This window comes from Schistocerca serialis, chromosome 1 (assembly GCF_023864345.2).
Source record: "Schistocerca serialis cubense isolate TAMUIC-IGC-003099 chromosome 1, iqSchSeri2.2, whole genome shotgun sequence".
Taxonomy (NCBI): Eukaryota; Metazoa; Arthropoda; class Insecta; order Orthoptera; family Acrididae; genus Schistocerca; species Schistocerca serialis.
In genome coordinates, this window is record NC_064638.1 from 612,416,146 (window position 1) to 612,441,256 (window position 25,111).

The 25,111-nt window shown below is 44.6% G+C and overlaps 1 long non-coding RNA gene and 1 pseudogene across 1 annotated transcript in view; one reads left to right on the forward strand and one right to left on the reverse strand.

Moving 5' to 3' along the window:
• Positions 1–25,111, forward strand: part of LOC126477832 (uncharacterized) — a 491,696-nt gene that overhangs the window by 83,560 nt on the left and 383,025 nt on the right. The window lies entirely within an intron of this gene.
• On the reverse strand, positions 3,342–3,459 carry LOC126424952 (5S ribosomal RNA; annotated as a pseudogene).

The following is a 25,111-nucleotide window of genomic DNA, read 5'->3' on the forward strand; positions in this document are numbered from 1 at the left end:
GCCCACGGCTGTCGTAAGTCATCTCACTGTCGTTGTGGAAACGGCTGCCACGCAGTGGTTTGGACATTCGAGGAAAGAGGAAGAACTCACTAGGCGCTATGTCACGAGAATATGGGGCCCAAAGACAAAATTAAATAGCCGAAAGAAGCAGCGTGTGTGGAAGCGTCATGTGCAGAATAAGCTGGCTGGTCGTACAAGAGAGGTAACCCAGTAGACATTTTCCCTTGCCACTTCATCCTGACACCCTCCCGTAATCTGATCACAAAATCTCGTTAGTGTGCTCCTCTGACGATTCGTGTCTTTAATCTGATAGTATCACTCCTAGTTAGTCCCAAAAACCGCTCAGCACGTTAGAGGACGACGGCTGAAATCCGTGCCCAGCCTTCCGGAATTACGTTTTCCGTGGTTTCCCTGAATCACTACAGGCACGTGCAAGGATGATTCCTGGAATGAAAGGGCACGATTGAAGGGGCACGGACGATTTCCTTCCCCGTCCGTGAAACATTTCAAGCTTGTGCTCCGTTTCTAATGACCTCGATGCAGTCGTCTCTTTTCGGATTCGCTGAATATGCTCGAAGCAGCCCGCACCGTTTATCGTCGTGTGTCGCTTGACGTCCAGGAAGTAAGAGGGAATGGACATATAGCCACCACGGAGGCAGACCGAGGGCTGTTTGTCGTGCGCATGGGAAACCGGCTCAATAATTCACGTGGGGGCGGGGTCCGTCATGCGTCGCTCGCGCCGCCGCCTCATCAATACGTCACGCGGCGCAAATAAACACGCCGCGTGCGGTGCGGGAGGCCGCGCGCGTGCCGTATGTGCGTGCGTCGCAGAGACGGGCTGCGTGCTGTGTCCGGAGATGGCTGCCTTACTGGTGTATTTACTGCCCCGCGTCCGTGACGCACCGTACGCAGTCGGCACCGAGTTAATGTCTGCTCCGCTATTCCTGGCGCGTCCGGCCGGATGGCCGTCTGCAGATGGCCCTCGCGCTGCTTCCAGCACCGTTTGCGGGTCGCACGGAGCTGTAAGCAGGAGCGAGCAGCAGTGCAAGGTGTTTGTTCATCACGCAAGCGTGATCCTCATCTGCATCTGTAGTGTGCCAAGCACTGTGCAGCGCATGACAGGAGATACCTCCATTTGTGCTGTAACACATAGTAGGACATCATCCCGTTCCAGTCTCGTCTGGAGCGCTAGAAGAACGACTGCTTAAATTCCTCTGTGCGGGCTAAAATTAGTTTAATCTTGTCTTCGTGGTCGCTACAGGTGCGATATAAGGGGTTATTGTATATTCCTAAATTCAAGTGTTTTGGAAGCAGTCTTCCTTGCAGATTGATTGAGTTTTATCAGTATCACACCAATAAAACAGAGTGCGCCACCTGCTTTATTTACACCTGAGACTGCAGTCTCTGATCAAAAGTACACGGACACATCTATTTACTGCGGAACTGACCACTAGACGTCACGAGAGGCGAATCCATCAGTATAAAAAGAGGCAGGGAGTAGGTTGTCGACAGAGAAGGAACAACAGCACAAAGAGTCGGTTAGGAGAGCTCAGTGACTTCGAACATGGACTAGACATTGGATGTTATCTGAATAACAGATCCATAACGGACATTTCAACTCTTCTAAACCTGCCAAAATCAACTTGTTAAAAGGAAAGGAGTAGGAACTATCGCAGCTAAACGAAGACCACGCAGATCTCATGTGCTGAAAGATGAAAGATGGCGGCCGTCGAACATTGCGGAGGGTGGTTGGGACAAGAAAAAAAAAAGAAAAATAAAAAGAAGAAAAAAACATTGCATGCAATCCGCGGAGGGAATCAATCGTGAATTCCAAAGTGCTACAAGCAGTCCATCTAGCATGGCTGTCCATAGAGACTTAAAAAGAGAGCGGTGCAGAACCGAGCAGCTCCTTGTGAGACACATATCTCTCTGGCCATTGCTAAGCGACGCCACTGGACAGTGAATGACTGGAAGTGAGTAACTGCGAATGGTGATTTACACTATATCATGTGACAGAAGAGTTCCGGTTGAGCAAATGCCTGGACAACGTTACACGCTATCGTGTGTAGTACCAGCAGTATGGAGGAGGTGGCGTCAGAGTATTGGTGTGCCCTTCGTAGTTAGGCTGCGGTCCCGTTACGTTGTGGTCCCCTTATTGGGCTGATGAGAACGCTAGACGCTGAAGTATATAAACACTTTTTACAGCATTGTCTACTGCGTGCAGCATATTAACATCGGGGAGTCAATGAATATGTGTATCGACATGAAAATGCACCCAGCCGTGGAGAAGTATCTGTGAGGCAATGGTTTGTGGACAATAACATCTGTGAAATGGACTTGTCTGACCAGATCCCGTCCTGAACCATGTGGAACACTTTTGGAATGAGTCAGAAGGTTGACTTCACACCAGACCGCAGCACCCAACATCATTACTTTGTCTGGTTTCGGCTCTTGAGGAAGAATGGTCTGTCATTCCTCCGCGTGACCGCTACGGTCGCAGGTTCGAATCCTGCCTCGGGCATGGATGTGTGTGATGTCCTTAGGTTAGTTAGGTTTAAGTAGTTCTAAGTTCTAGGGGACTGATGACCGCAGATGTTAAGTCCCATAGTGCTCAGAGCCATTTTTTTTTGTCATTCCTCCGCAGGTACCTCACTGGACGCGTCCGCAGCAGAGCTGAAGCTGTCATATAAGTTGAATGAATCCAATCACGGATCACTGATGTTTTAATAATGCGAGGGGCGTTCAGTAAGTAATGTAACACAATTTTTTCTGGAAGCGGGTTGGTTTTATTCGGGATTAGATCGGAACGAACGTCTTGCTGCACCAATAACGCCTCCATCATCCACGTACTGCTTCCTGCGGGGTGCAACCTTCAGACAGATGGAAGTACGAAGGTGTGAGATCCAGGATGTAGGGCAGATGATCAGGAACAGTCCAATGAAGTTTAGTGACCTCCTTTCGGGTGCATAGGCTTGTTTGGGGCCTTGGAGAAGGAAAAGTTCGTTTCCATTTTTGTGGTGGCGAACACACTGAAGTCGTTTCTTCAGTTTCCTGAGAGTTGCAAAATACTTTTCTGAGCTGATCATTGCACTGCAAGGCAGAACAAAAAAAAAAAAAAAAAAAAAAAAAAGAAACTCCATCCGAACAGGTCAAGAAGCCCCAACGGTATCGACCGACTCGCTGTCAACCTCAGTCCACAGGCGTCACTGGATGCGGATATGGAGGGGCATGTGGTCAGCACACGGCTCTCCCGGCCGTATGTCAGTTTCCGAGACCGCAGCTGCTACTTGTCAGTCTAGTAGTTCCTCAGTTTGCCTAACAAGGGCTCAGTGCATTCCGCTTGCCAACAGCGCTCGACAGACCGGATGGTCACCCATCCAGGTGCTAGCCCAGTCCGACAGCGTTTAACTTCGGTGACCTGACGGGAACCGGTGTCACCACTGCGACAAGGCCGTTGGCCTCACAAGGGAGAACATCAAACGGAACAGCCCGTTGAGAGCCCCAGAAGAAAGTCGCTATGACATTACCGCCTGATGGTGCGGCTTTGAACTTTTTCTTCTGTGGAGAGTTCGTGTGACGCCATTGCATGGATTGTCGTTATGTTTCCAGTTCGAAGTAACGAATCCATGTTTCATCGCCTGTGACGATGCTCGACAAACATTGTCACAATCAGCCTAGTAACGCACAAGCAATTCTGCGCATTTGGTCCATCGTTTTTTTTTATGGCCTTCTATAAAGCGGCAGTAATGGAGTGGGCTCACACCTTTTAGTGTCACCCCACCTGGTGGAAAAGTGTGTCAGCACTGCCAACAGAGGCATCCAGTTCTGCAGCGAGTTGTTTCATTCTGATCCTTCGATCGCGTCGAATGAGGGTGTCCGTAAGTTCTAGCACTGCTGGACTCACAGCTGTGTGCGGCCGGCCGGCGCGCGGGAGATTTAGACAGGTTGCAATGATGACAGACGCCTCGCTCGACGACTCACCGTGCTTTTGTTAACTGCCAGGTCTCCTTAGACGTTCTGCAAGAGCCTATGAATATCTCTGATGGTCTGGCTTCCCGCCAAAAGAAACTCAGCGTCAGCTCCGTTACAGACGCCACCGAAATTTCATCAATCTATAAGGGCAGAGGAGGAAATATTCCACAGTGTCCCATAACAATTTCCGCATTATTTCAACCGAAGTTGGCTGAGAAAAAATTGTTTTTCATTAATTATTCAAAGGCTCTTGTGGATTATTACGATTTTATAGATCTTTTGATATTTTTGTAACGCTGCTGTGTCTCTATATTGGTCCTAATGATGTTTAAGATAGAGCCGGATAAAGGTAAAACATTTCAGTCGCTGATCTATTAACAAAAACGAATGAGGAACTAGACTTTTATTGTTGCTACGTTGTAGTAACAGTTATCGTATGCGGCCATGAAAGCTTATACACTACTGGCAATTAAAATTGCTACACCACGAAGATGACGTGCTGCAGACGCGAAATTTAACCGACATTAAGAAGATGCTGTGTCATGCAAATGATTAGCTTTTCAGAGCATTCACACAAGGTTGGCGCCGGTGGCGACATCTACAACGTGCTGACATGAGGAAAGTTTCCAACCGATTTCTCATACATAAACAGCAGCCTGGTGAAACGTTGTTGTGAAGGCTCTTGTAAGGAGGAGAATTGCGTACCATCACGTTTCCGACGTTGACAAAGGTCGGATTGTAGCCTATCGCCGTTGCGGTTTATCATATGGCGACACTGCTGCTCGCGATGGTCGAGATCCTATGACTGTTGGCAGAATATGGAATCAGTGGGTTCAGGAGGGTAATACGGAACGCCGTGCTGGATCCCAACGGCCTCGTATCACTAGCAGTCGAGATGACAGGCATCTTATCCGCATGGCTGTAACGGATCGTGCAGCCACGTCTCGATCCCTGAGTCAAGACAACAACCATCTGCACGCACAGTTCGACGACGTTTGCAGCAGCATAGACTATCAGCTTTGAGACCATGGCTGCGGTTACCCTTGACGGTGCATCACAGACAGGAGCGCCTGCGATGATGTACTCAATGACGAACCTGGGTGCAGGAATGGCAAAACGTCATTTTTTCGGATGAATCCGGGTTCTGTTTACAGCATCATGATGGTCGCATCCGTGTTTGGCGACATCGCGGTGAACGCACATTGGAAGCGTGTATTCGTCATCGCCATACTGGTGTATCACCCGGCGTGATGGGTGCCATTGGTTACACGCCTCGGTCACCTCTTTTTCGCAGTGACGGCACTTTGAACAATGGACGTTACATTTCAGATGTGTTACGACCCGTGGCTCTACCCTTCATTCGATCCCTGCGAAACCCTACATTTCAGCAGGATAATGCACGGCCACTTGTTGCAGGTCCTGTACGGGCCTTTCTGAATACAGAAAGTGTTCGACTGCTGTCCTGGCCAGCACATTCTCCAGCCCTCTCACCAACTGAAAACGTCTGGTCAATGGTGGCCGAGCAACTGGCTCGTCACAATGCACCAGTCACTACTCTTGATGATTTGTGGTATCGTGTTGAACGTGCATGGGCAGCTGTACCTGTACACGCCATCCAAGCTCTGTTTGACTCAATGCCCAGGCGTATCAAGGCCGTTATTACGGCCAGAGGTGGTTATTCTGGGTATTGATTTCTCGGAATCTATGCAACCAAATTGCGTGAAAATGTAATCACATGTCAGTGCTAGTATAATATATTTGTCCAATGAATACCCGTTTATCATCTGCATTTCTTCTTGGTGTAGAAATTTTAATGGCCAGTAGTGTATTTTTATAAACATTTGTTTGTAAGCGACCCTATATTTGCACTTCCCCTTGTCTTCTCTGACACTTGTCACGTCGTTGTAACGAGTAGGAACATCGCACGGTTGGTTGAGGCCCCCGGTCGTCGGAGTAGTCGCGCTGCGGAAAGCTAGTGAAGGCGGGCGGCTGTGGCCACGGCACCTGGCCACTGCCAGTAATTGGGCGGGCTCCCCATCCTTCCGTAGCTTGGCGCTGGCCCCAGCGGCGGGCGCGCTGCTGACTCGGCCGCGGAATCCGTTTGATTCGGCATAATGAGAATCGGAAGGGCGCGCCGCCGCCGCCGCCTCCGCCGCCCCCACAGGCACCGCCGCGGCCTCACCACGGCCCCTGCTAGCGCCGCCGCCGCCGCCCATATCGATCGCCTCGCCTCCCAATCCACCGCGGCGAGCTGAGCCTCCGGCGCTCACTCGTTACCTATTCGCATTCCCTGGCGCCGTTTGCGATCCTCATCCATGCAGAGGAGAGACGCAAAGCGCACCCTCACTCACGTTCTAGCTTCACCATTCTGATTTACGGGTAATGAGTGGGCCAGTCTCTCCCACAACGAAGGATTGTGTAACGTCATCATTGTAGTATCTCCTCAGGAATAAAAAACTCGATTTCTACATAATTCTTGGTTACAAGAGCCGAAACGTCCCCTTTGAACAATTCTACATGACTGTGCTTAAACTGACACACAATATTTTGTTAGCGCAACGCAATCTGACTTTCAAAATTCCCTACAAAAGAATGGCCCTGACTAACATTAAACTATACCTTTCACAAATCACTTACCTCACAAAAATCTTCGCTGCTCAAGCTACTGCAATACAGGGAGCGCCACTACTGCCAGCTAAATAAAAGATTCAAACTACAGAAGGCACTAACTACTGATAGGGATAGTTAGCAAATGAAAGATATTAATAGAGAACAAACAATGTATTTACCTTAATAGTCATATATAGCAGTTCATGACAGTCTTACAAATTTCAAAACTCCGCCATCTCTCTCCCCACATCCATCACTGCTGGCGGCTCACCTCCAACTGCGCAACGCTACGCGCTGTTAACAGCCCAGCTGCCGCTGCCCAACACTACAATGGCGAGTATTACAACAATGCAAAGCAGACACAGACTGCCCACAGCAGAGCCAGTGATTTTCATACAGAGGTGGCGTTACCAATAAAAAAACCTAAACAGCCTACTTACATAGCCCCCATGCTCCCCACAAAAAATTTTACAAATTGTTTTGGGCAGTGCCCAATAGTGATTTGATAAAATTTTTCATAATTACAATAACAAAGATATCAAATGCACACACTTATTGATACAATGTTGGTCAAAAGCTAAAATTTTCTCACAGTCCATAAAGACAGTCCTGATCATCCATCACAGTAAAATAGCAGTGTTTTTCTCAAAGTCTGAGCAGTAAAAGAAAATGCACACAGAAGTAGTGGATTTCATGCTGTCTTGAAGAAGTAGTGTTGTCCTTCCAATGGAAAGACAGTGCTGACTCTTGACATGCAGACAAGTAATGGGCCACAACAGAGCAAACCCACAGCAGAGTCAATTGAAGTTTTGAAGAGTATTGGTAGGTCATCACAGAGCAGACCCACTGTAGTCCTGGTAGAGATTACGGTATTGGTGGGCCACCAGAGGCGCAGACCCACTGCAGTCCTTGTAGAAATAATGGTACTGGTGAGTTAGCAAAGACGCAGACCCACTGTAGTCCTTGTAGAGACGGCCAGCAGCCATCTGTTGCAAATGTGCAGGTGCACAATCACCATCGAAGAGTCTTGCGGACAATATAGCAAGTCCATAAACCACCACTTGTGCACTCACAAAGTTTCTGGAATTGTCCTTAGAACCAGCAATGCTGTTATCCAGTCCCTTGCTGAATCATTAACACACGTGCAAACACTATCAGTCCCTACTTCTCACATATTGTCCATATACTATGACCAACAGAAACGTGTGCAGTGAAATGTAACTTAATTTGAAGAACTGGTGTCTATACAATTATAAATTTACAACATGAAAATACAATTACAAAGGTACAAAATACATCATTAAAGAACATAATAGTACAGATAACATTTGTAGTAATATGGGTTTTACAAAAGAATCGAAATAACATATACATCCGTGTTACGGGAATTATGACATAAGTACATACATAAAAGATCAGAATAATTATTGAAACATCGACTTCACACATGAGCATTAAACAGAACAGAATTAATAATGTCTAACATCTTTACAAAGTAAATAACATATTATTAATGCCAATTATATTCGAGGATAACAGTATTCCTCATCATAGTGAATGTAGCTTAATATTAAAAGAAGAAAAAATTCTATGAAACTACACAGAGACAGGAAGAAAACAAATACACAAGGGTACACAAACACATAGTGGGATAACACCAATAGGAAAGGACAGGGTTCGTTTTCAGTGTAACATGTGGTACTGCAGTCCAACCCAAAACTTCATATATCTTTCCTCTTATTTCACCCTTTGTTTCCACCAAAAAAATTCTATCTAAGCATGCTTTCTGTATTTATATGTTCACCCATTTCTTACCTCAACATTTACTTCCAAGAAAATCCTACCTAAACCTGTTTTCTGTACTTTTTTTCGTATAACTTCTCAATGCGTTTCTTCCAATTCATCGCAACCCATTCTCTTAGAGGCTACCCCCTCTTAAGCTAACTTAAATCTACTGAGCTCAGATGCTAAACTAAGGGACGAGGCAATGCAGCAGCACAAAATAAGTAACACAAACAGCAATGACCAAAAAAATGGAAAATTGCAAAGCAAGCTACAGTAAATCTAAATTACCAAGCAATGCAACATTACAACTAATATGAGCCAATGTGCAGCAACAAGAAAAATAAATGAGTAGTAAAACTGGCTTAGCAGAGTAACACAAAGTCAAATTCAGTAACACTATGCCTGGCAAACAGCAGTTTATATCTAAACATGACATAGCTCAAGCAGAAAAAATAGTACACTAAAGATAACAATGCAGATAAGGGAAATGTATAATCACATCTTAATGTCTAAGTAATTAAAGTGGTGCACCACAACAACTTATTGTAAAAAAAATATTACCATGTACTTGAAAAGAAAATTATGTGTCCAGTTACTGTTACTAGTCCCTTCTTATTGTTCTTTCCTTTCCAAGTGCTCCTTTTTTTAAAGAATGTGGATTACAAAATTATCATTTAATAGGTCTGTTGACAGAAAGTGTTCACATTAGCAAATGCATCTAAGTTTATTTTATAAAACTAATGCTGTAACACAGCTGGAAAACAGGTATCAAATGAAATAAGCAATTACGCAAACCAAAGCATACAAATATCATTAAATAGTCATGTGACATTTCATAAGTTAGTAGAAATTCTCTCAACTCTCGTAGAAAGACGCTTGTCGTAATCAGGTGTGCAGATGTAAAAATATTTCTCGTCATTTCATTAGGCATTTCAGTAAATATCATAAATTACGAGCTCCACAGTATGCTTTCACCAGAAGAAAATGTCAATAGCGAGGATAATGGCCTCCCCCTTTTTTTTTTTCTACCTGTGCTTCCGGAAAGGCACACCCTAATGGCTTGTTCTCCAGGTGTCTGACACAGCGGTGTCCCGACGACGCACGTGCAGGTGGTCACTTAACTTTCTTACGGAAATATTTACGGCAGCAGTTTCCGCTACAGTGACAGTCTCATATAAAAATATTTCACAGGTCAAGAATTAGCGTTGCAAATGTGTAGAAACAAAATCCTATGAATATAACAGTGTCCAAAAAGTTTTTGTCGGCATTGTGATACATTCATGCATTTATACACATTTCATAACTCTTAAAGTACGATTCTTGGTTTCCAACATCCTGTTTCACAAGTCAAGAGTCCCTAACTTCTATTCATTATTCCTTACCTCATTATACATATACATATTCGTCGACACTTCTTCAATATTTCATCATGAGAAATACGTAGCATTTCAGAGTCAGTTGTACCACCCTCATACTACATATGAAAGAAATAAATTATTCGTAAGACACCACACGCTCGTGTGTGTGTGTGTGTGTGTGTGTGTGTGTGTGTGTGTATACAGCGTCTTTCAAACTTTTTGTGAAAAAAGTGATGAAAGATCACGTCATCTTTTTTTGTACTTTCAGCATTGCAGCCCAGTTAGCAATCGTGATAATCTAATATATAAGAAACTATCAGCCTGGTTTGTGGTAATCAAACCAACCTTTACCTAGGTTTCAACCCAAATAATTGAGCCTTCTTCAGAAGATATGCCTGAATCTATAATTTGTCTAAGAGGGCATGGTCTAAAAATGAAACTAAAACAGCCTCAATAGGCGTAGTCACGTTTTAAAAATGCGGAACGTAAGTAGTAAGTCAACACCAAGACTTACGCTATGGCGTGTGCCTCTTCTCCATGGACGCCGTGCGGGGGGCCACGGGAGCTCACGTGAAACTAAGTAGGACTAGATAACGCGCTGCAAATCAGCTAAGGCTGCTAAGTAACCGTTTGCGTGGCAAAGAAATGATTGTGCAGTTACAAATGAAGTATTCGACAAATTTTTGTTCATTAAGTTTTATTGTAATAAGAAATTTCTTTGTTGAAAACAAAACGGATCCCACTTTCTACTAGGGTAATATGTGCAGTTTTTGTAGAACGTCAAACGGTTTGATGAAATGCTCTCAAGTTTCAAGGTTGTCCGGCTAAAATAGTATAACTACGAGGGGCGTTCAATGAGTCAACAATACCTTTTTCTCTTTTTTTTTTTTTTTACTCGGTCAGTTTCGGTTGAAAAATTGCAAAAATTGTTGGAGGATGCCGTGGAATATTCCCCCTTAAGGCCCTATAGTTTCATGATTTGATAGGTGGCGGCGCTATATGTAGCCTTTAAAATGGCATCTGCAACGGATGTAGGTTCTATGCAGAGAACAGTCATTGAGTTTCCTTTGGCGTAAAATTGGAGCATCGCAGACATTCATAGGCGCCTGTAGAATGTCTGCGGAGACCTGGCAGTGAAAAAAAGTACGGTGAGTAGTTGGGCGAGGCGCCTGCCATCGTTGCGACAAGATCGCGCAAACCAGTTCGATGTGCCGCGTGCCGGCGTACCACACAGAGCTGTGAGTCCTGCGATGAAGGAACTTGCGGGCACCCTCATTCGAGGTGATCGATGGATCACAATGAAACACCTTGCTACCGAGCAGGACGACTCTGCTGGTAGTGCTTAGACACTCATACACCAGTTACGGAACTCAAAACTGTGCTCCTGCTGGGTTCCTCGGCGCCTAACAGAAGACTGTAAGGACCATCCATATGTTTGGTCCGACGAAGGGCGCTCTCTGCGGGAAGCAGTAAGTGGAAGATAGGGAGGCTGTTGATGAAGGAAGACCTTGGCAACGACGTTGACCAGTAGAGTGGTACCATACAGCCCTATAGGCCCTACCAGTAAAGTGGCATAGGTTGCGCAAAGCTGTCGGATCGAACGGAGATGATATTTCGTAACTAAAAGAGTGGGAATAATGTGGTATACTGCCGGCCGGTGTGGCCGAGTGGATCTAGGCGCTTCAGTCTGGAACCGCTCGACTGCTATGGTCGCATCTTCGAATCCTGCCTCAGGCATGGTGTGTGTGATGTCCTTAGGTTAGTTAGGTTTAAGTACTTGTAAGTTCTAGGGGACTGATGACCTCAGATGTTAAGTCCAATAGTTCTCAGAGCTATTTGTGGTGTACTGGAATCATCATCATTATCCTAGAGTCTTTGTCCCACTTCAACGCATGGTCGGCCTTGTTACTATGTAGTTGGCGATACTAGTGTCAGAGGGTGGCAGGATGCCCTTCGTGTCACCTCCCCCCCCCCCCCCCCCCCGGGATGGAATTAGTGTACCCCAGCGGTCTGCATCTAGTGTAAGCCGTGAAATAGTGTGAACGTTTGTCAAGTGTCTACGAGGCGTGTAATTGAGGCGGGACGTGAAGACCAGCCCAGTATTCAACTAGTGGGATGTGGAAAACCGCCTAAAAATGACATGCGCGCTGCCCGGCACACCGGCCCTCGACGTTATTCCGCCGGGTGGATTCGATCTGGGGCCGGCGCGCCTACCCAAGTCCAGGGGACATTTAAAAATGTGGGTCCCGACCGGAACTCGAACCTATGATCTCCTGCTTATATGGCAGACGCTCCATCCGACTGAGCCCTCGAGGACACAATATTCTGTATTGGAATCCTAAACAAAAACCGACCTGCTGTCAGAAGGAACACAAACGTGTTGCATTACTTATTGAATGCACATCTCGTGACATTCGTCGAAAAGTCGCGGAATTTCGACGATGATAACGCCTTGAAACTGCAGAACTTTGCGTCGGTTTCTTTATGCCTGAAAAATCTTCCTTCACCCTTACGTGATGTCTTCATTAGTGCTCTCTTGCGCTAGTTATACGAATTTAAGTCTGGTTCGATAAGTCGTATGATGGATCATTCGCAGTGGCAGAAATAAAAACTAACCTCTGTAATCTCCAAGAACAGAAATAGGAGAAATAATTAAACAGAAAATTAAATTCCAGAACATCTTGGGACTGCGTCATACGTGTGCGTAATTCCCACAGATACCGGCAGAAATGTGCACCGAAATTTTCTTCCCCTACTTCTTAGCGAGTGTTTCGCATTAACTGATGAAATATTAAACAACTTTACTGCTTTCGAGACTAAATGGATGATTTTTTGCAGTGCCCAATTGTTCCGGTGCTTTATCCCTCAGTTCATCTTCAGTGATGAATGTTTGAACCTTGAACATTTAAAATAATGTTACCCTGATTTTTGCAAGAACAAAAATGTCACTGTGTGCAGGGTGTGGACAAGGAGAAGCTCTAGGATAATTTTTTGCTCTCCAGAGTAAAATGAAAATTGTGCACGGAGCGGAGTTCTTCAAAATAAAACTGCGCTGCCGTGGCTTCTATGCAGTCGAAATTACTCTGCTTTGTCATTCTCGCCGCGCTGCAACGTCTTGCAGCTTTGAAGACAAAACAGTTCTCATTAGCGTAAGATTTTGTGCGCCTCCTGGCGAGGTATCGCGGAGCGGCAAATTTCCCGTGGGGCTGCCGCTGCAGCTGGCCGTAGGGCAGAGCAGGGCGGCCCGGAGCGGGCGTGGGGGCGGCGGCGCTTCCGCCGGTGAGCGCGCCCTGTGCAGCGGGGTTTGTCCCGGCCACCTCCCAGGGGACCAGTGCGACTGTGTGTATGCGTGAGTCGCCGCAGCACTCTACCTCTGTCTGCTCAAATATGCTGACGGACTGCCGGGAATAACGAGCGGAACGCCGCAGACACATAATAAGTTTCTGTGTTATGTTCTGCGGGGACCGTCTCATCTGTAGTGGCACTGGCTTGTAGAGCTTTTGCTAATTCACTGTGTGTGGGTGTCCGTACGAGAACGCTCGCACGCCCATTCCCGCTGACACCAAATATTTTATTGCTTCTGCTCACCCCTTTACGAAGCTTATAAGGCAGTTTTGCTTTATGTTACACTGTTTTACCGAAGAACGTGTCCATCAGCAGTTGCCATGAAAACCCTTTATTCTTAGTGTCGGTTTCAATTGTCTACATCTACATCTATATTTATACTCCGCAAGCCACCCAACGGTGTGTGGCGGAGGGCACTTTACGTGCCACTGTCATTACCTCCCTTTCCTGTTCCAGTCGCGTATGGTTCGCGGGAAGAACGACTGTCTGAAAGCCTCCGTGCGCGCTCTAATCTCTCTAATTTTACATACGTGATCTCCTCGGGAGGTATAAGTAGGGGGAAGCAATATATTCGATACCTCATCCAGAAACACACCCTCTCGAAACCTGGTGAGCAAGCTACACCGCGATGCAGAGCGCCTCTCTTGCAGAGTCTGCCACTTGAGTTTGTTAAACATCTCCGTAACACTATCACGGTTACCAAATAACCCTGGGCCGGCCGAAGTGGCCGTGCGGTTAAAGGCGCTGCAGTCTGGAACAGCAAGACCGCTACGGTCGCAGGTTCGAATCCTGCCTCGGGCATGGATGTTCGTGATGTCCTTAGGTTAGTTAGGTTTAACTAGTTCTAAGTTCTAGGGGACTAATGACCTCAGCAGTTGAGTCCCATAGTGCTCAGAGCCATTTGAACCATTTGAAATAACCCTGTGACGAAACGCGCCGCTCTTCTTTGGATCTTCTCTATCTCCTCCATCAACCCGATCTGGTACGGATCCCACACTGATGAGCAATACTCAAGTATAGGTCGAACGAGTGTTTTGTAAGCCACCTCCTTTGTTGATGGACTACATTTTCTAAGGACTCTCCCAATAAATCTCAACCTGGTACCCGCCTTACCAACAATTAATTTTATATGATCATTCCACTTCAAATCGTTCCGCACGCACACTCACAGATATTTTACAGAAGTAACTGCTACCAGTGTTTGTTCCGATATCATATAATCATACAATAAAGGATCCTTCTTTCTATGTATTCGCAATACATTGCATTTGTCTATGTTAAGGGTCAGTTGCCACTCCCTGCACCAAGTGCCTATCCGCTGCAGATCTTCCTGCATTTCGCTACAATTTTCTAATGCTGCAACTTCTCTGTATACTACAGCATCATCCGCGAAAAGCCGCATGGAACTTCCGACACTATCTACTAGGTCATTTATATATATTGTGAAAAGCAATGGTCCCATAACACTCCCCTGTGGCACGCCAGAGGTTACTTTAACGTCTGTAGACGTCTCTCCATTGATAACAACATGCTGAGTTCTGTTTACTAAAAACTCTTCAATCCAGCCACACAGCTGGTCTGATATTCCGTAGGCTCTTACTTTGTTTATCAGGCGACAGTGCGAAACGGTATCGAACGCCTTCCGGAAGTCAAGAAAAATAGCATCTACCTGGGAGCCTGTATCTAATATTTTCTGGGTCTCATGAACAAATAAAGCGAGTTGGGTCTCACACGATCGCCGTTTCCGGAATCCATGTTGATTCCGACATAGTAGATTCTGGGTTTCCAAAAACGACATGATACGCGAGCAAAAAACATGTTCTAAAATTCTACAACAGATCGACGTCAGAGATATAGGTCTATAGTTTTGCGCATCTGCTCGACGACCCTTCTTGAAGACTGGGACTACCTGTGCTCTTTTCCATTAATTTGAACCTTCCGTTCCTCTAGAGACTTGCGGTACACGGCTGTTAGAAGGGGGGGGGGGGGCAAGTTCTTTCGCGTAATCTGTGTAGAATCAAGCATAGTAACTTTTTCAGTTACAGACTTACGTGGATTCTTTCTGTCTTTTGCTACTGCCTTTATCCTGCATTGTGCGCAGGGTCGGCAGGGTTAAGTACGGATTTTGGCATGGTTTATTTTAAGGGGTGGCCGGATGCCCTTCCTGCCGCCACCCCATACCCCCCCGGGACGGAATTAGTGTACTCCAGCTGTCTTCGTCTAGTGTAAATCGTGAAGCAGTGTGAATGTGATTCAAATGTCTGCGAGTCGTGTAACTGAGGCGGGACATAGGGACCAGCGCGGTATTCACCTAGCAGGATGTGGAAAACCACCTAAAAACCACATCTAGTCTGGCCGGCACACCGGTCGTCGTCGTTAATCCGCCCGGCGAATTCGATCCGGAGTCGGCGCGCCTACCCGACTCCACGAAGCAGCGCGTTAGCGCTCTCGGCTATACTGGCGGGTTACAGCCTTACGTGGATATGTATGTAATATTCAGCCACACTGTAAATAGCGTCACAAATTCAAAATGAACATTGCACGTACAAAAAAAAATGTTATGTTCATCTTCCGTTTTTTTAGTTACCTAGAGTGGGACTGAATGTCTTGATACATATCCATACTGCTGTGACTTAAAGAGAAGCAGTGTTTGAGAAGGGAGTGAGACAGGGTTGCTATTCAATCTGTATACTGAGCAAGCTGTAAAGGAAACAAAAGGAAAGTGTGGAGTAGGATTTAAAGTGCAGGGAGAAGAAATAAAACCTTTGAGGTTTGCCGATGACATTGTAATTCTATCAGAGACAGCAAAGGTCTTGGAAGAGCAGTTGAGCGGAATGGACAGTGTCTTGAAAGAAGGACATAAGATTAACATAAACGAGGATAATGGAATGTAGTGGAATTAAATCAGATTATGCTGAGGGAATTAGATTAGGAAGTGGGACACTTAAAGTAGCAGATGACTTTTTCTGTTTGGGGAGCATAATAACTGATTTTGGTCGAAGTAGAGAGGATATCAAATGTAGACTGGCAATGAAAAGGAAAGCGTTTCTGAAGAAGAGAAATTTGTTAACATGGAGTACAGATTTAAGTGTCAGTAAGTCATTTCTGAAAGTATTTGTATAGAATGTAGCCGTGTAAGGAAGTGATATATGGACGATAAATACCTTAGACAAGAACAGAATAGAAGCTCTTGAGGTGGGGTGCTACAGAAGAATACGAAGAATACTGAAGATTAAATGGGCAGGTCATGTAACTAACGAGGACGTACTGAACAGAATTGAGGAGAAGAGAAATTTGTGGTACAACAAGACTAGAAGAAGAGCCCGTCTGGTAGGACACATTCTGAGGCATCAAGGGTTCACCAATTTAGTACTGGAGGGAAGCGCGGGGAGGAAAAATCGTAGAGGGAGACCAAGAGATGAATACACTAAGCAGATTCAGAAGGATGTAGGTTGCAGTAGTTACCCGGGGATGAAGATGCTTGCACACGATAGAGTAGTATGCAGAGCTGCATCAAACCAGTCTTTGGTTTGAAGATCACAACAACTACAACGTGACTTAAAATTTCTCTTTTTTTCCGAATTCAGTGTTTCTTATTTTTTCTTCTTTCATTCCTTATCTGAACGTTTCCATGCCTAAGTGCCATCGTAATTTTATTTCTGTAAAATATTATACAAACGTTTTGATTGTTCCCTATTTTAAGCTTAAACATTGTAATATCTACGCTTTACTCTGTTGTGATTGTTCACCTGAAACTGCATTAATTTTAAAGAAGAGCTGTGTAAGCTGGACTACTTTCTTGCGTTATATGTCTTGGCAGCATGTCATCCGCAGAGCATAAATCAGATCTAGCTGTGCAACGCTGTCTTTAAAATTATCAGTTTTATGGTGAAGAATCATAACAAAATGAAAGTTTAGGCCTAAATAAGGATCAGCAAAAGTAGTATAATATTTTACAGAAATGGAACGAGACCCTTTCAAGGTGACATTACTATGATTTTAGAAAATGTTAATAATTTTAATTACATGTTAGATCATAACTACACACATCGAAAACAGTTTTTCATCACCCCGGTTCCCAGAACTCATGGAGATAGACGTTGACTGTAGATATTGTATCACAGACACAGTCTCTTTGACTGTTCAGAGATGTCATTAAACCCGCCCAAAGACGTAAACAATCATGCATGAGCAGCCCCCATTAGACAGAAGTGGTCCGACAGCTGAACAGTTCCAGTCATTCCACCAGGAAGGAGGTAAAAGGCTCGTGTTCAACCATGCCTAGACGGTCAAAAAAATGGCTCTGAGCACTATGGGACTCAACATCTGAGGTCATCAGTCCTCTAGAACTTAGAACTACTTAAACCTAACTAATCTAAGGACATCAGACACAGCCAGAGGCAGGATTCGAACCTGCGACCGTAGCGGTCGCGCGGTTCCAGACTGAAGCGCCTAGAAACGCTCGGCCACACTGGCCGGCCCTAGACGGTCATCACCGCGCTTTCAATCGCGTCCGCATTGTTACTTTATGCCAAGAAGGGCTCTCAACATGGGAAATGTCCAGGCGCCTCGGAGTGAACCAAAGCGATGTTGTTCGGACAGGGAGGAGATACAGAGAGACAGCAACTGTCGATGACAAGCCTCGCTCGGGCTGCCCGAGGGCTACGACTGCAGTTGATGACCGCTACTTACGGATTATGGCTCGGAGGAATCCTGACAGCAATGACACCCTACTGAGTAATGCTTTTTGTGCATCTACAGGACGTTTATTGACCTAACGAATCAATTTATTTATTGAGGTGTGAGACGAAAACACCTAACAGATTGTCAGATACTTTTAATAATCAGTTGGAAGAACCTTAAGAGAGATGAGTGCTTTCACTGCCACCCGGTCTACTAACTACTGGCCACTTGGAGTAAATAATAAACCATCAACCCTCTGAAATAATTCCGTATTAATTAAAGGCCACTTGCCCTATAGTACAAGAGACAAGTACGATATCAGCAACTTGTTCCTACTGCTCAATGAAATTCCTTTAACTTTGTTCACCGAGACGGAGACAGAGACAGACAGCCTCTGTTCAATGCTATTTCAATGAATATTGATAACTGCTACTTATCTTGCAGTTGCAGTGTGTCCATCAGAGTCGATCACTGTCTTCTCGTAGTTAAAGTGTCTATTGATCCGTCAGGTGCTGCTGAGGAGCTTCACTGCAATCCGGCCGCTCAGATTACTCGCTGAATTTCTACTCCCCTTTAATCTTCCCCTCTCTGAGCTTTTATTCCGTTTTAGGTTGACTGTTAGTGCACATAGCCCTCTGCAGTATCTATGGGAAATATTGCGTTAGAAGCTTTCCTTGACGTGTGATCGTCTTAACGCATGACTGTCGTTCTAAGTTCCACTAGAAATTCCTCCTTTAAGTGCATCAGAAGGTTACCACTGACGCCTGTGACCTCAGCCCTCGTCGCCTTGGCGAACAGTAAAGAGTAGTGCTCACTGGTGCCTTTAGTCAACTGCTGAGAAGCAAACAGCTTTCGGGTGCCACAGGACTCATTTTCTCGTCCTATATGTCACCCGTCTCATCCATGCACCTGGAAGCCTGTGTCTGCTTCTACACACATCAAAAAAGTTTTACATCACCTCGGTTCCTAGAGTTCCGGAACCTGTACAGAAAATTGGAGTAGAGATCAACATAAAAATCATTTCCGCCCTATTTATTGCTCATGAAAACCACTCATTGCACGTTTACCACCATACAGTGGGGCCTTCAGAGGTGGTGGTCCAGATTTCTGTACACTTCTTGCTACTTCAGCTGATCAGTCCTGCCAACTACACCTGTATTACCTAGCTGTAGTAACCAAACACCAACCCAACCACGGAGAGATCCTCCCTCTCATGTCTGCTATAGAAGTTGACGAAGACGCGAACTGAACCCATACTGTCGTTAACGTCATGATAGTGCCTCGCAGATAATACAGAAGCTAAAAAACAAACAAAATGGTGTAGGGAAACTGTGCCGGGGCGCAACAAGATATAGATGGCGAAACATATTTGAGTAAAGAATTAAAACAGGAAATACCTGTTTTGCGAAAGGTGGAAAAAAAGAGCAACAACAAACGCGGAAAGGCGTCACCAGTAGCCACCATCCACGGGAGCATGGATATACGAATCAGTGAATATAAATATATACGTTGCTGTTGAACACACTTCTTAGTATAGTGGTCTAGCTTGTAAAGTTCGCATTGGAGCAGAGATTCGCTCCCACGAGTTCTCGGGTAGCTTGTTTATCTCCACTGCTGGTGACACACTGACCTTTGGCGGTGGCGACACATGGGCTGCGCGACCGCCGCGACAAGCGCTGTCGTGGGATTTCCCGTCTTTTGTTTTTGCTTGTCACTTTGCTGGCTCGCTTCTCTGTCGATATCTCGCTTGGTCTTGCCAGACAGCATGAATAATGTTTACTCAACTACTTACAGGGAACCCCTCGAGTGCGAGGTCGCTTGTTCAGTATTTATTAAGGCTCATGTGAAAGTGCTATGTAAACAAGTATGACAGGAAAAATAATAGCTGCTAATCATTCACCATGTGCATTGGGGGTGACAGAAATAAGTGTCTAGAAGGTGCAGAGGTCAACCCTCTATGGGATGTATGTAATACACTTCACAAAATAAGACATTGTCGGCATTCAACAAATGTTCAAAACATACCACTAATTTGCACCATGAATGCCGAATGGATCGAAGGCGAACTCCTAGGGAGTTACAGGCCGTGCAGGTTGTTCATCTAGGTATCCACTGTTAAAGAATAAATATAGAACGATATTGGTGTTGTAGGGTGATGAGAACTGATGGAAATTGACGGCATGCAACCGAATGCGAAACAGTCAGTAGCATCACTTATCTTCAAACTGGCTGTCCGTTAAGGCGTAGCTGCAGATAGTGCGATGGTATCTTTTATAGGTACGGAAAAAACAAACATCCAGAGGCTGTATTTGTCCAATGGTTGCAGACGATATGAACTGCAATGCCACATACTTTCCAGTTTGCTGTAAGGAGTATAATTTTTACGCACAGACTAGAAACCAAGCAAAAGTAAGTTATTTTTACCAGTTTTTGGCCAATAGCAGTACTCATACCAAAGTTGTAGTTCTCTTACGATCATTTTCCCACTCTTGCTTGCTGTGACAAATATTCCCTATTGCCCTTGCAAGATCACGCACACGAGAAAGAATCATAGGAGACAGAGCATCTCCACCTTTTCGTAGCAAGATAAATAACTTTCCAGCCAATTTACCATCCAGATTAACAGTCGGTATAATTGCATACGAATGCGTTAAGCCATTGATGTTAGTTGATATTGGTACAACTCTCTTGGTACCTCTAATTTCCAGGGTTCCTTTCAATTGTATTTCCTCTTCAAACCCAGATTGGTGGGAGTTGAAAGTAAATTCCTTTCTGACCGATGGGATAAATTTGTTCATATTATCTACAATTTTTCGGTCCAATTCTGCAGTTTGCTGTCCATCGTCAAGTTGATGCTTTGTTTGAAATTTCGCTATCTTACGTCCTACAATTCTGTAGCTCTACTTAAAGTTATGCAACCATCCACTGCTTCCCTAGAAATCACTGTAAGCCGGCCGCTGTGACCGAGCGGATCTAGGCGCTTTAGTCCGGAACCACGCTGCTTCTACGGTCGCAGGTTCGAATCCTGCCTCGGGCATGGATGTGTTTGATGTCCTTAAGTTAGTTAGGTTTAAGTAGTTCTAAGTCTAGGGGACTGATGACCTCAGATGTTAAGTCCTGTAGTGCTCAGAGCCACTATAATCAATGCAGTGCGCAATTTGATATGCATGGTGTAGGTCAGTATCACGCGCATGCTGTAAACTGTATCGAGCATCCTTGAAGCGCACAAATACCAGTGTTTGTAACAAGTGCGCCTTGTTCCCTCTTGAATATCCGTAGTTTTTCTTTTGCACTACACGGTAATATTGCTGCGGCTTTATTAGAAATTTGTTCACAATCGTTTTGCTACTATGCTGCGGATAATCTGCCATGTGCGTAATTATGTTTAGTACCCGCTCCTTGGGCAACGGTTGTCCATCACTACGTTTCACTGGAGACGATATTTGTGGCTCCCGGTCCAACAATGATGATGAACTATGTAGTTAGACACCTATCCCAGTATCACTATCACTTGTTAAGCACGTATCGCCACCATTGTACTCTGATGTACATTGTCCGCGAAGTTGATCATATACGACAACGCACATTCCACTGACTGATCTTGCAGGAACACAAATATATCACCTGCTACTTCTTCCTCACTCTGCGAAATTCCTTGGGTTCCGTTCAGACGAAATAACAAAAATGGTTCAAATGGCTCTGAGCACTATGGGACTTAACATCTGAGGTCATCAGTCCCCTAGAACTTAGAACTAATTAAACCTACCTAACCTAAGGATATCACACACATCCATGCTCGAGGCAGGATTCGAACCTGCGACTGTAGCAGTCGCGCGGTTCCAAACTGAAGCGCCTAGAACCGCTCGGCCACCGCGGCCGGCGACGAAATGACAGCTTCGGCTACTGTAGCACTGTTGTGAGTTACTCGTCGACTAAGCAGTTCAACTACGCTCCGTTGCCTCATGCTGTGCTCACCATTGGATACCCCCAGTCTCCCCTCTGTTGCCATTAGCAACCGATATTGTGGTTGCATGGTAGACAATATGTGTGGCGTTGCATCCCGTGTAAACATAAATGGCCTTTTGCGATCACGCACTCAAGGGGTTCCCTGTTAAATAACCGTAGAAGCAAGTTTCTCAAAGCGTAAATGGCTTATGCAAATGACATATGTTTCCTACACTTCTTGTGCCAGAAGCAATTTCCTCTGTTTTGCCTCTGAAATGTGCAGCGTCTGAGCATCTATGACGAGATTAAATCGAAAATTGCACGCTGACGAGTTTAGCACTTGAGAATTAAACTGGGACAACACTGGAGTTCATGAAATCTATAGTCGACGGAGCACAGTTGTGCGATGGTAATAAACGTTTATGCTGCTCTATATTATTGCAACTGTTACTCTACGGTGATAAATGTGTATTTCTTTAGAGGCGCAAGACATTCTCCAGCGCAAACATCAAATATCAGGTAATTTGTATGTTCGGAGGCTTTCCACAAAGTTCTTTCAGTATTATAAAGCACGTCAGGTTGTGAAACGGTAAATCAATGTTTAAGAAACTGTTTCAAGTGGCCTTCTTCAGTTACGTATTATAGTTATACGCTGATTTCCTGCTGTGCTGAATAATTGTAAAGATGCTGGAGGGATAGCAACGTCTAGTGAGTAGGCAGAAATAACAGAATAACTCTAACATGATTAAATTTTCGATCCACTTTTATTCCTTATGTATGTGAATGGCCTTCCATCGAACGTTCTACAAGCAGAATTTGTGCTTTTTGCAAACGTTAATAGTGTTATAATATATCCCATTAGAGAGAAAGCAACAGAAGAGATTGTCAATGATGTTTTTCAAACAGTTAGTAAGTGGTCTTCTGAAAAAAGCCTCTCCTAAATTTCGAGAAAACACTCTATATTCAGTTCTGTACAACAAATAGAGACATACCAACAACTGAAATTGCACATGAACGTAAGCCTGTAAATAGGTTGGAGTGCTCCAAATTTTTGGCTGTACGTATTGATAAAAACTGGAATGGAAGAAACATATTACCGAACTTCTCAAACAATTAAGTTCAGTTACGTGTGTTCTTCGAACAATTGCTGGTCTTGGAAACAAACAAATAAGCCTCCTGGCATATGTTCCGTATCTCCACTCATTAATGTCTTATGGAATAATTTTCTGGCCTAACTCACCACTTACAGAGAAAGTACTGACTGCACAAAAGTGGACAGAGAATAATATGTGGTGTCCGGCCGCGGTTATCATGCAGTTACTTTTCAAGGAGTTAGGCATTTTAACTGCACCGTAACAGTATCATACAGTCGCTAATGAAATCCGTCGTAAATAATCCATCACAATCTGAGAAAAAAGTGGTGTTCATACCTACAAAATTGGAGGCAAAAATTACCTCTATTACCTGTTATTAAAGCTGTCCGTGGTTCAAAAAGGAATTCAATAAGCAGCAACAAAAAGTTTTGATCATTTACCCAATAACATAAAATGTCTGACAGGCAACAAAGGAAATTTTAAATCTAACCTAAAACTGTTTCTCGGGACAACTCCTCCTCCTATAACGTTCACACTAATCATGAAATACATATCCTGTAAACTGACTCGTTGCACATAATTTCGATAAAGGAATCATTCAGATGATCTATGGAACATGTAATTAACTAACTAACTCCAGGAAAAGAACAATCCAGCGTCAGCAGACACTCAGTGTCGCATATGTAAACTACATCATTTTGTTCATACAGTGTAGGCTTTGTTGACCTGTGTTTAAGATCTTAAGTGACAATGTGAGGAAGAATTACAGGACCTGTCCAGTGGAGTGAATAGACTTATTAGCACAGAATAAAAACGAAATTAGTGGGGAGCACCAAAAATGAGATTCGCGATGATCTTTTCATCGAAACTGCGATCTATATAGTATACGAAGTGAAAGAATTCTGCTGCCTGGGAAGCAGCAGCGTTTAACTAACGAAGCAACTAGGATATAAGAAACAGATAGCACGGGCAAAAAGCGCATTCTCGGCTAAAGGAAGTCTATTAGTATCAAACATGGGCTTTAATTTGAGAAAGAAATATCTGAGAATGGAATCATGGACTGTGGGAAAATTGGATACGAAGAGAATTCTAACATTTGACATTTGGAGTAGTAGAAGAAAGCTGAAAATTAAAAGAGCTGTTAAGAAATAAGGAGATCCTCAAGAATGGGCGAGCAATGAAATATGTGGGAACAATGAGTAGGACAGAATAATAGGAAATACCATATCGGGGCGAACTTCGATTGTGCTGAAAGGGGTGGTAGAGGGCAGGCACTATAGGCGTAGATAATGACTGGAATATATACAGAAAATAAACGAGAACGTTGGGTGTAAGTGCTACTCTGACATGAGGAACACAGCAGAGGGAGTCGTGGTGGGGCCATCAAACTTCTCAGAAGACTGATTAAATAATATTAATTAAAAAGACCGTACGTACCAGACACTTTGTAGCACACCCGAGAAATCTAATGGAAAACCACCTCCACTGGGACAACAGTACGTTAGCGCCAATTATCTCCTAAGCGTATTTCACCAGCATAGGAACAATATTTGTTTATTTCGTTACTAGTTTTCTTCCCGTATATTTACTGCAAACAGGGGTTATGTTCCTGCGAGACTCATCTCCAGAGCCGATCAGCATTGTGTGTAAGAGTGAAGCTACGGCTCCGCCAGCGGGTCCTGTTTGGGTAGCTGTGTCGGTCTGTAAATCAGCGACCGGGGCCGGATTGCGGTGGGCTGCGGTGCAATGCTTTAATCTCTCGCAAAGGGCTGAATGCAGCGAACGCTGAGCGAAAGCCGCTTCATTTCACTCATCAGCTGGTGGTCAGCGGTAACGCAATTAACAATGCATTTAGGTCCAGCAGAAAAAGAAGCGACGAGCAACGTTCGAGCATGTAATGCCATTTAGTTACGTCAATAATGCACTTTGACGAGAGTAACCACACCACAGGAAGCTGGCAGTTGATAGTTGCTGTTAACGAGCCCACGCATCATCGTTTGGAAGTTATTAACAACGGTACGAGGCATAAATATAACTTTCGTTTATTCTCAGAGAGCAACACCTAATTGTGCTTTAACGTGTTTTCAGTAATTACAATGGTGGCGGTGATAATAATAGTAGTAATGAAATAATAAGGAGCTAAGGAATTCCGGTCTCCATCCTAAATTTATAAAAATGATGAACTTAACTGTAAGAAACACCAAACACCAAATTTAAAGAAAAGCTCAGAGAAAAAGTATCTGAGCCACTTACAATTGAAACAGGGTTAAGACAGGGTGACGGTTTATCACCATTACTTTCCAACTTCGCTCTGGAGAA